Here is a 15,554-nt window from a genome sequence, read left to right on the forward strand (position 1 = left end):
CCACCAAGGCATCCAAGTCAGATGGGCTACAAAATGCGAGTGTTTATATGCGTCTCGTGTTTGGGTTTTACCCTCCGGTTTTCCTCTTTGAACTGCGGCAAAACCTGGAAATCGGCCTTAAGAGTACAAAAAAGGGAAACGTGAAATACGAGTGTGTAAATATTATTTTTAAATTGGTAGCAATTGAATGAGCAATAACGTAATAGGGAGTAAATGTGGATAGGCACCGTGTTTGCACATTGATAAATGCTTTGTTTTTCAATCGGGTGGGAAAACATCTTGAGAGAAAGGAGCGGTTTAAAAATATATACAAATTCCTTCAGCTCGAAAAATAAAAATAAAGATGCTTAAAATACATATTTAATTTGCACAAAAGAAACTGGCAGAGAGCGGAGTACTGGACAATAATTTAAAGCATAAGTGCCTAATTTGGAATGGCCATAAAGAGTTCACGAATCTAATTGTCAGATGACAAAGCTCAGACCGGATATCTGAGATGACTTTCCCTCACTGTCTTTGTGCCCAATCGCGTACTTGATGGCCCTGAAATTGATGCGAATTAGTTTTGTCCGCCTTTTGAAAATGCGAGCTTATACATATATATTTTATCTCTCTTGGTTTTTCTTCGCTGGCCCTTGACACTTGTGCCTCAGTTTTAATGGTCCGCTGCTTTTGTGACAAATGGTGCGAAAGTTTCCTCTCGGCTTTCCCAGGCCCTTTTCATTTGACGCGGGATTTAATTAAATTGAAAACTCAATCCGTCTGCAGCGTGGCCGGTTGTCAAGTTATTAGTCGCTAAGCCCGCGGGGTCCTAAGTGAAATGGAGGACTTGGGTTTAATTATCATGAACAAATCATTGAACCCCGGTCAAAGGAACTCCTGGACACCATTTTTGGAGCAACAACTTGGGCAATGAATAGGGCAATTGATGGGGCAATTAGCTGAGATGAAATTGGCGCATGAATCATATGCGGAAATCTGTTCTACCTGCTGAATCCCAAAGCGGCTTAAGTTCTCAGATTCTGAACACTCTGATACTGAGCTGCTGCTGCTGGCCTAAGTGCAGATTAATCAGAGTAAATGGCCTTCACACGGGCAAATATTTAATGCGAAAGACAAACAACAGCAGTTAATAGGAAACAATGCTCAGGGAAAACGCACAGAGTTTCCTTGCCGAGCCGACAAAATTGCGTAATGAATGCGAGCGCACAAAAGGCAACTTTTATTCATACGGCATTAATATTCATGCCTGCATATACGGAATATATATACGATGGAGTATGTACCCATCCATATTCACCCATCGCACTCAAGCAGAAAATTACAACTGGTATGTGGTAAGTTTTTCTTTTTATTGTTTACCCGAAAAAAGGAGGAGATGGTATGCGTGAGTTAAGCTACAAGCAATTGGACAGAGATGTGGTTCTCCTATGGACATCGTAAATAATAATACACAATAATAAATAATATAATTACTGGTGTATATAAATATCACTGTCCATCTCCAGAAGAGTATACAGCTCCTTTTTTCCTTGCAAGTACTTGAGAGAAATTTAATTTTATTTCACTGACCTCACCTCAACAGTGGCATTCAGAACAGCAAATTAATTTAATTACTTGAGCCTCTTGGCATATGGAAATTTGTGCAGGTCCTGGCCCTCATTGCACGCTTCATAATCCGATGAGGTATGGCTTATGCAAATTTGTGCCATTTCAGCCGTAACCCCCACAGAAATAAGTTACGAAACTTTAATTACAGCACGCCGGCTACAAATTGATTCGAAAGTTGCACTCGCAACGCTCGTTGGCAACAATTCAATAGGATTTATGCGATATGTTTTCATGGAACTGCAATCACGAAAGTTCCCGCTCCCAACTGCGTTTCTTCATAATTCCCACGATGCTGCTGCTTCGGGGGAAAATTTAACAAAAAATCTGGAATACCGAAAACTTTTATTCTCCTCGCCCAGGGTGCATATGCCCTGGACACGCCATTCCATCGCACTGATAGATCTACGGCCGGAGTTCCGGATGCCCGGCAGCTCTACGTGTGCGGGTGGGTGAAAATGTCTAAAATAATGCACGGACTCACGCACACACTCATCAGCCCGGATTGCATGGTGGAAATAGTTGCGAAATGGTCGTCGCACCACCCACAACCACCCAACACCACACACAACTACCCACTACCACCCACTACCACACACAGCCACAGGCAGGCGGGTGCCTAAGGGGCGAACCACAAACGTAAATGCACCGCAACAAATAAATGTTTGTGAATTTATGAAAACCTACTCTTATGTTATAGTTGTCTGAGGTTTAATCTTAGGAATCGCCTATGCTCTTCAATATATATTTAATTATAGCAAAAAATATAGTTATACTCATTAAAATATTTGATTTATATTTTTGTATTGTTGGGTTTAAAATCACTCTAATTCATTGTTTTTGGTAAGCTAAAATTATGTTGCTGTGCACATATGTCCACGCATGGCCGCCTGTGTGCGGAAATGAAAGTTTTCGCAGCTGCGGTCAGGTACGACAAATACGGCGGAGAAAGGTCAGCGGTCCGCAAACTTGCGGACTAACAAATCGACGCAATCGGAAACCGACCAGGTCACGAATGTGCTGCAATCGAATCTGAATGGCGATGGCGATGGCGATGGCTGCATGACCCTGAAGCTACGCACCCCAGGCTGAAGCTAAATTCCTGGCAGAGGTCCTTGAAATCGGGTGATGGTGGCATGAATATGAATCGCGATTTTTAGGCAGAACTCTTAAAGCAGATTTTCACGACACACTTGTTGAGCCATCTCCTCGTTCTCCAGGCCCCAAAGTATACAAGGCAATTTTCATTTACGGTACTGCTACAGCAGTACTTCAGGGAAATGGCCCTAAAAATGATACTCCCCCACGCAAAGGCCTGTAAACAAAACGATTATAGGAAGGCAAGACTTTAACGGGGCAGATAAACAAAACGATTTTCGGGACACACGCATTATGCACGTGATACAACATTCATGATGGTTACGCTGCAGCACGGGAATCGAATTAAATCTTAATGAGCTCGCAACAAGGAAAGCAATCAAAATATTTACATGAGCACACTTTCCAATCAGCTTGGAGATGTGGTGTTTTGTGAGGAAAAGTGCCGGAACAAGCTCTTCCGCAAATGGATTTCCCCGTTCGTCATTTAACTATTTTGTGGGCCTTTCAAGGTCGTTTATTGTCCTAAAGGCAACTACGCAGAAGACTAAACTTTATTGTTTATTATGTGCGTTTTATGACAGGCTTTGTTTGTTTGCTCTTCCATTGCGCATTTAGAAGTTTATTAATCATAACTTTCACTACGACGACTTTATGAACATAAACTCTCGAAATTTGGAATTCCGATGAAACGAAAACAATACCTTTCTGTGAAGTCAGGGTAAAGTGGAACGAGTTCCATATCACAAAGGGCTGAAGGATGACAGAAAAAGGTTTAAAGGACTTAATCTTACTTCATCAGGTTCTTTTCAACATTTTTAAGCTAAGGCAAATAATCTTTACCTTTAAGAATTTTAAAGGTTAATGTAATCTGCTTTTAATTTTCCAGTTCTTGATCATTCGCCAACTGAGTCTTTTGCCATTAAAATCCCATTAAGTTTGAAGCTCAGGCAACAGGTTAGAGGTCATATTACACCTGGCAACAAAAACTTTTCTCTTTTGTTCATTAGCTAAATACTAAATACGTTTTTAATTGGTGTTTCCCTTTTTTTTACGCTCAGATTTGTGTTTTATTTTTGAATAACTTGCTGCATGGTGTTAGCAACCAGTTGGGCGTAAATTATTCTACATTACGCATACGTGCCGTGTGACGCATGAGGAGGGGAGCAGAGTCTACTGCAAAAGCAGCCCACACAAGGACACTAATTGGCCGAATATCCTGGGCAACCGACGGATTGCAATCCACTCGAGTTGGCCTGGGGAGTTTTCCATGCTGCAGAGATAACTTTGAGCTGGTAAATTGAGGGCATTAAACAAAATGTAGCAGACATAATTGGGCCTTGAGCCCGGCTTGATGTCTGTGTGCCCGAAAGTCAGCATCATTATGCAAATTGCAGTCAATGAATGCAACTAATATGGGTGGGAGCCCCCTGAATCCTGAATCCCGGACTGATTAGATATAATGTTATTTATAGTAAATTACATGGAATGCTGTTCCATTGCAGCGCCCACTTTTCGGCGTAATGTGATTTTGGCCGGCCTGGAAATGCCTGGAAATGCCAGGAATTAGCATAATTAGCACAGCTGCCGTTGCGTAAGAGAATATAGAGCCTTTGGGCCTAAACATCAACCAGTGGGTGGGTTTGTCTAGGCCAGGAAACTGTAATTAGTCAAATTTCTGTGCACCCCTTCCACATGTTGAGGGGTCAAAATATTTCTTTGATAGTGCAAAATGACCGAGCCCCTTTAAATGGATGTTTTACATTCCCGAAATGAAACTTAAGGATAAAAGAGCCAGTTTTTGTTTTTATTATCTCGAAAGGGGAACATAATTCAGGGAATTCTGTGAACGCCGAGAAGGTTGCTGCTTTGATGATTTTCATGATTTTTGGGCAAGGTAAGCCTGTCTGCCCCGAGATAAAAAGTATGGCCACAAAAGAATTTAGTGCACTCATGACAGACAGATTCATAAAGTTGACAGTTGGAAGGCCATTAATTTTGTCCTCTGTGATTACCTTTTTGTATTTAATGAGCCCTCGCAAAGCTGCATATCATCACCGCTCTGTCAAATAAAACGATTTATATTAGGGCCCACAAAAAATGATGTTTTAATGCAAATCCCTATGGACAGGACTTAGCATTTGGTTAGAAGTTGGGCCCTTGGCTTCGCCATTCTGTTCAATGGAGTGCTTGATTGTCCTTCTGGCACTGCCAGCCACGGATGACACGAGGCTGACCTGGAGATACAAGCAGTTCTAGAATCTGGCTGCATTTGCATATTACCCGACCAAGTCTTTGAACTCCTCCAGCGAGTAGTTTGTTAAGCCCGCTTGTTTTCATCGCCACCCCCCGGGTTCGATTTGATTGCATTTCAATTTAAATGCGAATCCGGAGAGCTTTCGCCTTGGCGCCTCCTTAAATCAATATGCAGGCATCCAACCAGCACCCATCAGTGTAGTCTGCATCTAAATCTCCGACGGTGGGAAAATCCCCGCTTTCCCGTCTAACCGCTCTGCGGCGGCTCCTTTGAAGGCGCCAAGGAATGTTAGCTTAGTGCTTCAATCAGACAGAAAAATAACTTTTCCCACACATTATTAAAGTATCTTAAAGTTAATGGCTACAGAACGTTATAACTGACTAACAAATATTTCAAAAAATGCATAGGATTTCCCCAGTCATCAATATATCTTTTATTCTATTTAGTTATACTCTCTGGTTTCCCTCTGTGTACGCATCTTTTAGTTGGTGTTGGTTTATGTGTTGCGGTAGATAGAGCATAACATGCTAATGTCTCGGGGAGTGGGGGCTGATTTGACCCTTGATGCTTCGATGCTTTTAGGATTGATGCTGATTCCTGATGTCGGCTGTCATCTTTGCAACGGAAATCCAAGTGGGAAATGTTATATTCGATCAATTTCCTATGGCCTGTGGAAAATTTTGTTATAAATCCCACACGAAATGAAGGTAAGATGAGCCAGCGACTTTAAGCAGTGCCTACATGTTTTAGCCATTGGCCGAAACAGTTTTGGAAACTTTTAAATCACTTAATGGTTTTAAAAACTTTACCCACGCACAGGAATGAGCCTCTTTTGGCCACAGGCGGTTTTACCTACTGATTTTATTAGGGTTCGTCGAGGAAAAGTTTTCCTTTTTGTCAATGTTTCTGTGCGCAGCCCATTGCTGGCTTTTTGTAATTAGTTTGAAGGCCTCTTAATGATACTTTAATTTCTAATGGCGGCTTGATTGCAAACCAAAGATTACAATTCTTCCATCCGAGGCATTTGCCAGCAGGCGATTTAGCTCCTACGCTTCGTGGAAAAATCAGACACGACAAAGTCGGAAAATTTCAAGCCCACGCTGCGTATGATTACTTTTAATTATGGAAATGTGACGGGATGTTGATTTGAAGCATTGAGATGAAAGGTGCTCGGAGGGGCTTGTCAATTATTAGAATTGATTTTGATCAAACAATGCGAGACTCATATAATATTTGATGTTTCCATAATGATTAAGAGAATATTTTACGATTTCAATGGGGTTTATGTAGCCATACAAATATAGGTATATAAAAAAGGACTAAGTTACAATAAACTTTTGTTTAAAAGGAAAAAATAAAAGGAAATAAGATTATGTTGGCACTCAATCAGCCAACTGTTGACCTTTGCCAAATCTTTCCTTCAACTTCATTGACTGCTTTGACAAATTTGTCAAGATGCTGAGCAAATTCAACTTTCAACTATCTATTGATTTTTGTGAGACGCTCAAAGAGATAGCAAGCATAAATATAATCGAAAGACGCAAAAGGCGGTCGAAGGACATCCGCATACGAATTGAACGAGCATTAAATATTTAAGGACCAAATGGAGGTGTGCAATATATGACCAACACTAAAAACAGACAGGTAAATCCAGTCGGTATCCGCTGGTCCAGTGACAAATGTTATGAGTCCCCAATTACCATCCCCATTAATAAGTTAACGCGTTAACGTATTTCGTTACGCGACGGAATCTCCCCAGTCAGCAGAAAATGTATATGAAACGTGGGAGTAAGGGACCTTAATGCCAAATTAAAATGTTTACGTGACTTCATTACATATTTGCTGTTCTTCCTTCAGGCCTGAAAGTAGCCCCATTTTCCCATCCTTCGTGTTCGAATTCCTCCGACATTTGCTGAAGGCTCGTCCTTGTGTGCCTGGGCTTATTTGCTCGGGATTTGGCACTCAACTTGACTTGTTGAGTTAATTACTTCGACTGAATGGCGCACAGCTGCCATTGGAATGAATGAGTTGCAATAAAAGATGAATAAATTAGTCGTCAATCCGCATTTCTAACATTCATTTCATTCATTTATTGATTTCCACAACACGGAATACGAGTGCAAACCGCAGGCCAAAACCAACACGAATCCAGACCACATCAGTTGCAGCTTAATCGAGTTAATGGACCAACTGCACACGGAATTTCATAAATTTCCATTAGGTTCGATATTTGCATGTTCGATTGAGCGAGCACACTTCGGTTATTTGGTTATAATAACATATAATATTTGCAGCTGCCCAAGCCGCAGAAAATCGTTTGACTTTGTTAATTAAAATCTCAAATCGTGCCACACACGCACGAAAAGATTGTGGCAAACATTAATCATACGCCATGTGTGCCGCTGACAAAGAAGAACAAAAGGAATTTCTCTGGTTTAGCTCTGTCACTCTGGCGAATTTCTGCTAATGAAATGCTCCCACAGTATTTAAGATTACATCAGACACTCAAAATCAAAGCCAGATTTACTCATTAAAAAACATTAGTCGAAGTCGTTTTGTGGAAAATTCCCTAGGCGCGCTAAGCTCATTAATTTTGGGGCTTACCAAAAAAACCCCAAAGAGTTGAAAGTTCTGTCAACATAAGCCTTTTCCTCATTCAGCCTTACAACGTGCCTGGCCTAGAGCATTCGATTCTATAAAATATTTAAAGGCTCCCTGAAAATGGAAAAAATAATAACATGTTGTAGGCAGAGGAGTGCATGAAATGATGCTGAAATGTTTCGCACGCCATAAAAGGGATCAGCACTAGAGTCATTCATGGCTCTGTGGGCAGTCGGCCAAGTCAATTGGCTTATGATTTATGCCACCCATTAAGCCGAAAGCAGCTCATTGGACCGGTTCTGCGGTTCTGGCCCACTTCGCCGACCACATCTCGACCCTCTTCCAACCCACTTTTCGACCCGTGACTGACGAAGGCAGAAAGTGAGGCGCCATCCAACTTTTGACTTTAAAATGGGTCCTCGAGAAACATTGTTCCGCTGCCAAAATGAACACTTGGGTCCCAGGCTTGTGGCAGTTAATACGCATTTTACGACATAATCACGAAAATGTAATATTGAAGGTAAATAAATTTAGGGCCACATCTGCTCGGCAAATATTCTATTTATTATTTCGTATGGGTAATTTATTTCATTTACAGTCAAGACCCATTTTTCTGGTCTTAGGGTGTGTTTGAGTGATAAATTGATTAAATATTTACGATTTTCTCACATACTGAGGACTTACTGTTGCAGTGAAAGGATTAATCTGAAGTAATGAAGTCTTAAGTTACTTCCCACACCTCACTTACATTTGTATGGATGGACTTTTATTGTTGAAAGGAATTCGGAATAATTGGCCTCGAAATTTACGAGAAAGCAGTATTCTCATGTTTCCCCTTGGCTGTGTACTTTTCTTTTATTTAACTTCCATTATTGTGGACCTTCGAAAACTTTTCACATTCGTTAAAAATTTCTTTCTTTTCATTCATACATATTAAGTTGCTCGAAGTTAAACTTTTCATTTGCCCACTTACTCTCGCCGAATTTGTGATATTGCCTTGTATTTTTTGAATGGCAAGCAAACGTAGAAATAATACAGATGAGCATACTGTGAAAACAATTGGAAAAATGGCCGTCGGCCAGGCGCATTATGAAAACAAACAGAAGCTACTTTTCGACGTCCCACCTAAAAATCTGCAAGAAGAAACCGGAAAACTTTCCCGAAACTCCCGGAAGTATGCTTCAGTTGTGAAAAACCCACACACAAGCAACAGCAGGCCAATTAGCCTTCGACGCGTTCTGCGGTTGAGAGTATAATTAAATATTGGCAGCCACCGCAGACTGCCGAAGGGGGCGCAGGTGGGGATTCCCACGCCGAAGGACTCTTCAGGTGACTTGGCAAGGATGATAATAGTAATTAACCGCAGGAGAGAGCAGTGGAGAGCGCATTCAAAGGAGGCAGCCAGTCGAGGACGATGCGACTTTAAGGAGCTGATCGATTGAATGCCCTCAAATTAATTTCCAGTTATGGCATTTTATGTGCCGGATGCTAGATAACTTGGCAGCCATCCCCCCTATACAACCCATCCTTCGTATCCTCCCAATTTCCCGAGCTTTTCACACTTGGCACAACTTCCGAGGTCCTCGGGCGCTTTCATCAGAAGATATTGCCTGTCCCCGTTGGAAAATTGCTCATTGTTTACAGCTTGCCAAGATGTTGAGCGCATATTCGAAAATTTAATTTCGATTGTTGACCGACCCAAGGGGCAGTCCGCCAGAATGCCAAGCAGGAAGTACAGCCGGAGAAAACTAAAGTCAAGCCGGCTGAAAATTAAATGCTCTGAATTTCTATGCACACTCGCATCCGAGGCACGTGTCAGTTTTATACGTCGTGACTATCAGAAAACTTTCATACGAGTATCTCACACGCAAAGGAAAAGTTTAGAGGCGGCCTCCGCAGGGAATGGTTTTATTCGATTTAATTTTAAATGACTAAAGGGCTTCGCAATTGTTGGCTTTAATCTGGGAGTGACTCAGGCCAGCACAAATATTATGCTTATGAAGCAAAATGGATTTAATTTTATTCTGTTATTCCGGATTGTATTCATCTGCAAAATATTCATGAATCTTTAATATTTCATGATTTAACTGTAGTTTAAAGACCGTCTGAAAACAATCAGCGTTATATCGGAAAATGCATTAATTTCTACGCAACATTCCTATTATTTCTATCTCCGTTGTCTCCCCAAACCCGCCTGCTATTTCATCTGCTAATTCGATTTATGTTTGGAATTTTTATGAGTGTCGCAGTTAGCTGAAATTGAAATGAATGTTGTGTTTTGTGAGCCTGGCATTTGCATGTGGCTCTTGTGGGAGTTACATTTGCTGCTGACTTGAGGCTTATTTATGCGGTTTATTTATAATTCAGTGCACAGAATGGATTCCGTGCTGTTGTCACAAGAGTCGTAATGCTTGGCGTTTTCGTTCAAGGATGCGTATTTAAAATGCAAGCATGCCATGAATCTGCAGCCTCGAGTGTCAGAAATTACATTAATTCCGATTAGGAAATCTAACGAATAAGTACTGCAAATGAAACTGATTTATTTTTGGATATTTTTCTCTTAATTGAGTTATACGCTCGACTTGATAATTTACAAGCAGCTAACAAGCTCTCAGCGGCAAAGTTTCGCGAAACGACTTCACAGGCAGGATAATTCATTTTGCATGAGCAACCAGCAAACTTGCATTTGGGACTAATTTGTACCTCTATCCAACACTTTTATCATTTGATTCAGCAAGTGAATTACCGAATAACTGAATTACTGAATTACTTATACGCCCCATAGGAACACCTGCAGGGCCAAGGACATTGATTAAATTATTCTACCACCGTGCTCCTAAATTATGCAGCTGTTGCTTTTAATTAATACACCTGACCGTCAAGACTAGAGCTAAGAAAAATTACCGGCCACACGGCGGGTGGAAAATTGAAGGAAAACACTTGGACCGGCCTGAGCTGAAAGCTCTTGAAAAATGCAAACTGGCTTTCCCGTCACGTCGCCATTACGCAGATTTCTCCAAGGTACGAGGCTCAAGGATCTGCATCGAAAAAGGACGAAAATGGAACTAAAACTGACCACAACCAAATTGCTGCGGATGTGCGATAAAAAGTACTGCAAAATGTGGGCACCAACATTTAATGGCAATCAAGAGAAAATTTACAAGGAGCGTAATCAAATTCCAAACTTTATGTTTCATAACTATTTTATATCAATAAAAATATATACAATTATATAATTATTTCTAAATATCCTATAGTATTCATCAACTTTAAAGAAGTTTTACAAGAAAGCAGTGCTGCCGGAACTAGAAGAGCTTTTTCCGGAATGTAGTAGCATCTTTATCCTATCTTTTCTTTCGGTGCAGTCACGCCTGACTTGTTTGCAAATTATCTGAGGAGTGTAGTTTTCCAGCTGCAGGTGCTGTTGGCATTTATCACCAGTAACCCCCATCAGAACTTTTGAAAGTAGCAAACTCTTTAACTTCTGAGGTTTTCCACTGCCCGTTGCTTACTCGACGCCTACGTGACGCCTTTCGATTTCAATGAGCGCATGGCATCCAGATTGATTTCCACAGACGACGACCCACAGTCATTGACACGCAGAAAAAGTCGAGTTGAAGGAACTCCCACCGAACTGACCGCAAATTCTTTCAGCACCCGTTTGAATTAATCAAGTGAACAATTCGGGTTTATTGTTATTATGTCCGTGACCCGATTTACGCATCCGCCACAAGTCGTGCTGGGCGTTTGCTGTATCTGTATCTAAAATAAACTCAGAACGCAGTAGCGACCAACTTACTCAACTTGCAAATGGCACAACATTTCACTTAGTGGCGGAACATGACAAACGAAGCAGCTGCCGGGTAACGAAAATGAGTCAGAGGTCCTTTAATGAGCTTTTGTTTGAGGAAAGTGCGGAGCAGGAAAAGCACTCGACTTGGTTACACCAAATGAACAGCAGCCTCCGGCGCTGCATTTGTGTTTTTTAAGTCGAGAGATACAAGCAGGGCGGAAAATTTGTTCAAGGACATAAGAACCTACTTGATGGGTTAGTGTTGGCAGGCACAGCACACAAACATGGCTAAGAAACTTACTTTCATCCATACAAACAACTAGAAGTACTGAAAAGGTTCCAAAAATATAACTGCAATAGGTATTAGTCGATTAAACTAAACACTGTTAGAAGAGAAATTAATAGAGTTAACTAGCCTTTTTCCAAATATACATTGTTAATAAAAAGATTTTACCATATATAATTTGTAACTATCAAATGGTAAGTAATCAATTTTTAATTTTCCTATAATTTAAATCTATTTATAATAAAGGCTAAACTTTGCAACAGTTTCCAAGTATTCAGACCAGCTGCAAAGTAGCCAAATGCGCAACACTGCTAAGTGTATTAGCTGGAACTCATTTAGGTCTGTTTCGTCTCATCTTTAAGTTTCTGCCTTACCGACCACGGACTCCGCACAATTTGTTGACAGGACCCGGCACTAAAACGAAGGACTCCCGCCCAGCTGCATGGCCACGCCCCTTCGCCGGTAGGCGCCACTTCCGTTTCCGCTGGCGTTTTGTGGTCGCTCGCATAAATTAGTTTGCTCCGCTCGTCTAATAAATTTAAATCTTCAGCCGCATTAAAGAAAATTTGGCCAGCGTGGGTCAGCACGCTGCTTCCATCAACTGGGAAATTTACTGTCGTATTTTGTTTCCTTATTCTCCAACTTGTTTATACGCTTTTCTTTGCTGCCACCCGTCGAGCTTCTATTTGCCTTTTGTGTTTGCCGTTTCAGCGTTTTTAATTCCGAAAAACGTGCTAACTCATTTCTGTGGCTTTGCCTGCCCGTGACAACTTTTACGTTTGGGATTTTCCATAATTTTATGTGCCACCACGCCTCTGTGTTCCGTGTTTTCCCGCCGTACTTTTCCTATGTTTGGATTAGCAAGTGGAAAGTGTCCTTGTGGCCGTAAACGCCAACGCTCCGAATAAAATGCAAATCGAAATCGCCACGACTTATTGCTGGCTGTTATTGTAAATAATTTTGGCTTCGCCTGTCGGATATGGATATTGTCAGCGGGCGCCAGTTCCATTTTACACGCTTCATATCGGCTTTTGTTTACAGCCGGAATTCTGGCATTTTTTTAGAACCACGAGCGGGGAAGTGGTGGGGACTTTGGGAAAAATGCTGAATAAACCAGTGAAAGATAATATTGCAAAGTGAAAAGTTATTCACCCTCTCCCAGTGCCGAAAACAGCGCGCTGCGCTCCTGGGATTTGTTGACTTTCATTGGCAATTCCTGTTTGAAAACTGGGCGAAACATTGGCTGACACGTTTTTTTCTGGAAGCCAAATGTTTAGTATTCGGCTGACGTTTTGTTTGTAAACAACTGTGCACTTCTCCCCCGCTGCAAAATGACAACTTGTGTAACGCAAACAGTACATAAACGTACTGCTACATTTCTAGTTTAATAATTTATTAGGCTTAAATACACCGAATCACTTAGTGGGCTTATCACGATTCAGTAGGTCAATTACTATGTGCATCAGATAAGCAGTACAAAGTAGTGAATAAGTCATGCAATTGAATATAGCGAAAGTGCATTACTAGACTCTAGTAATGAAACAAAAATTCCATGGTGTAATTAAAAGCAAAATATTAATATAGTCTTGCGGTCTTGGCTTTTGTTTTAGGCCAAGTTGATTGGCATGAACATATGTGCGTGCCATACAAATTTTGTTCAAGCTGTCAGCACAATGCACACACGCTTAAAGCCAAATACTCGTACATATGGAAAATCGAATAAAGTAACACAGCAGATTAGTACACTCCAATAAAAATGTGTTTCAATATTTAACATATATAAATATCACACACAATTGACTGAATGATTATTAAATTATTAAGTCCCTTCCATTTGGATTTCTATTCATTTTTCAGCATTTATCCATTTCGTTGATTTCATACACTCTCACATACGCTTTCGCTTGGTTGGCCAAAAATGCTGGTTTTTTATTTCCAATTTTTTTTCATTATTTATGGCTGCAAATATTCGCAGAATATGCAGCGATAAATTCTTTTATTTAATTGAAAAACATGCCAAACTATGGAAGGTTTATTCGTGTTTCGGGGAAACCAATAGATAGTAACAATATTTCATAGGAATTCAATTTAATTGCCAGCAAGTGTTTTCTCGTGAATTATTTAATTAGAAATTTGTTTCTCCCTTGATAAACAATTCAATTTTTTGCTGAAGTTGCCCAAATTTAAGTTTAGATAACGCATAACATATTTAAAGGCGAGCCATCCAATCTAATCGTCATTTTCATAACTCACAGTAATTCATTGCTTTCTCAGCAGTGGAAAATCAGCATTTCTTCGTGATTTGCATTTGACCCAGCCCTTCACTAATTATGCAGCTTGTTGCAGTTTCCACCCATTTCCTGCAGCTGGGAAAACTTTTTGCCTATATTAGTGTATCTGCTGCACCCCGAAAATACGACGAAAAACGCTGGCACATTGTGTTATATATTTTCTGCGCATTTCCAGCGGCCATTTGGCGGTTCGAAATCCGGAGGCACTTCTCGCCGTTCCGGAAGTTCTACCCCTCGTTAGTAATCACTTCATTTCTGGCTCCGATGGCCAAAATATATCTGCTATCTAGACACAAAACAGTGCTTTAAAGACATACGTTTTTATGTTTGATTCTTTTAAGGAAAAGGAACATGGCAAATGGTAACTACCATTACTTTAAAGCCAGCTGAATATGTATTTTTTGGTCCACCATCTTAACGCGCATTTTAGGGCCCTAATTGTCTGGGGCATATAGAGAAACCTCCGCCAGCATTATAAATTCAATTTGGCCAAAATCAACAGCAGTGCAAAGAAGAAAGGACGAAAAAGAAAGGGACTGCCTGTGGGACGACAGAAGACGTCTTAAAGGATTAAACAAGTAAAAGCAAAAGTGATTGTCATGCGCTTGTAACATGGCAGGCGACACTTTTTCCACCGGCATCCCCACTCCCACTTGGACACTTTCTCCGGCTCCATTTGCATAAAGGGAACCGGCCATAAATTCAGGCCACAGACGGTTGAGAAGCGTCTGAGCCGCCAGTAAAATCTACGGGTGTTTGCCTGACAAATGGCCAGCTATTTGGGACTAGGTAGAATACTAGAAACGAGCCCACAGATTGGCAGCAGTTCTGGGGCTTAGTTTAACCAGAGAGAATGCCATTTGTGACGCTCTTAATTTAGCAACACTAATTCAAGGATTTAGTGCACTTGATACACGACTATGGATATGTACTACACACAATAAGTTTGAAATGATTGTTCAGCCTTGACAATACTTTCAGCCATAAATTAAAGTACTTCCAACCTCCAAAACACTCGCACCTTTAATTCAAACGATGATTTATGACTGACTGGTACTTGGTAGTGTTACGCATACGCCACGTGGGCCATAGTGCATAAATTAGTGGAAGCCATTACCATTACTACCAGTGCTCCTGGGACGCGTATCCTTCGCGGTCACAAAAACGCCATCTGTTGTTAGAATTTGGCCTGACCTTAACCTCGTCTCAAGAAAACCGCGAAAGGAAAAGTGAAAGGAAAACTCCGAAGCGAAAGCCAAAACGAAACGCCATCAAAATATAAACAAAATGGAGCACAGCAGCTGACGGTCTGCACGGAACAGCTGTTTCCGGTTGCCGCATGCGCAGCACAAAGTCACTTAAGAGAGCCTTAACTTCCGGCTTAAGAGCGGCCCTTTGCAGACCGCCATGCTGTTTGACTTTGTCGACTGTCTTTGCCTGTGGAACCCGAGGATGCAGTCCACAGGAAGCAGTTGGCAACGCAGCAGTAACTGGCAGTTAGGCGAGCCGAGACTGCGGATTCTGGCGCCGCCACTCGCGCACAGTCTTCATCGCCTCTCGGTGGCGTTCGCATCGTCGGCGCTTCGGTCCCTCCAAATAAATAAACACTATCTATCCAGC

Source organism: Drosophila teissieri, chromosome 3L (genome assembly GCF_016746235.2).
Source record: "Drosophila teissieri strain GT53w chromosome 3L, Prin_Dtei_1.1, whole genome shotgun sequence".
NCBI lineage: Eukaryota > Metazoa > Arthropoda > Insecta > Diptera > Drosophilidae > Drosophila > Drosophila teissieri.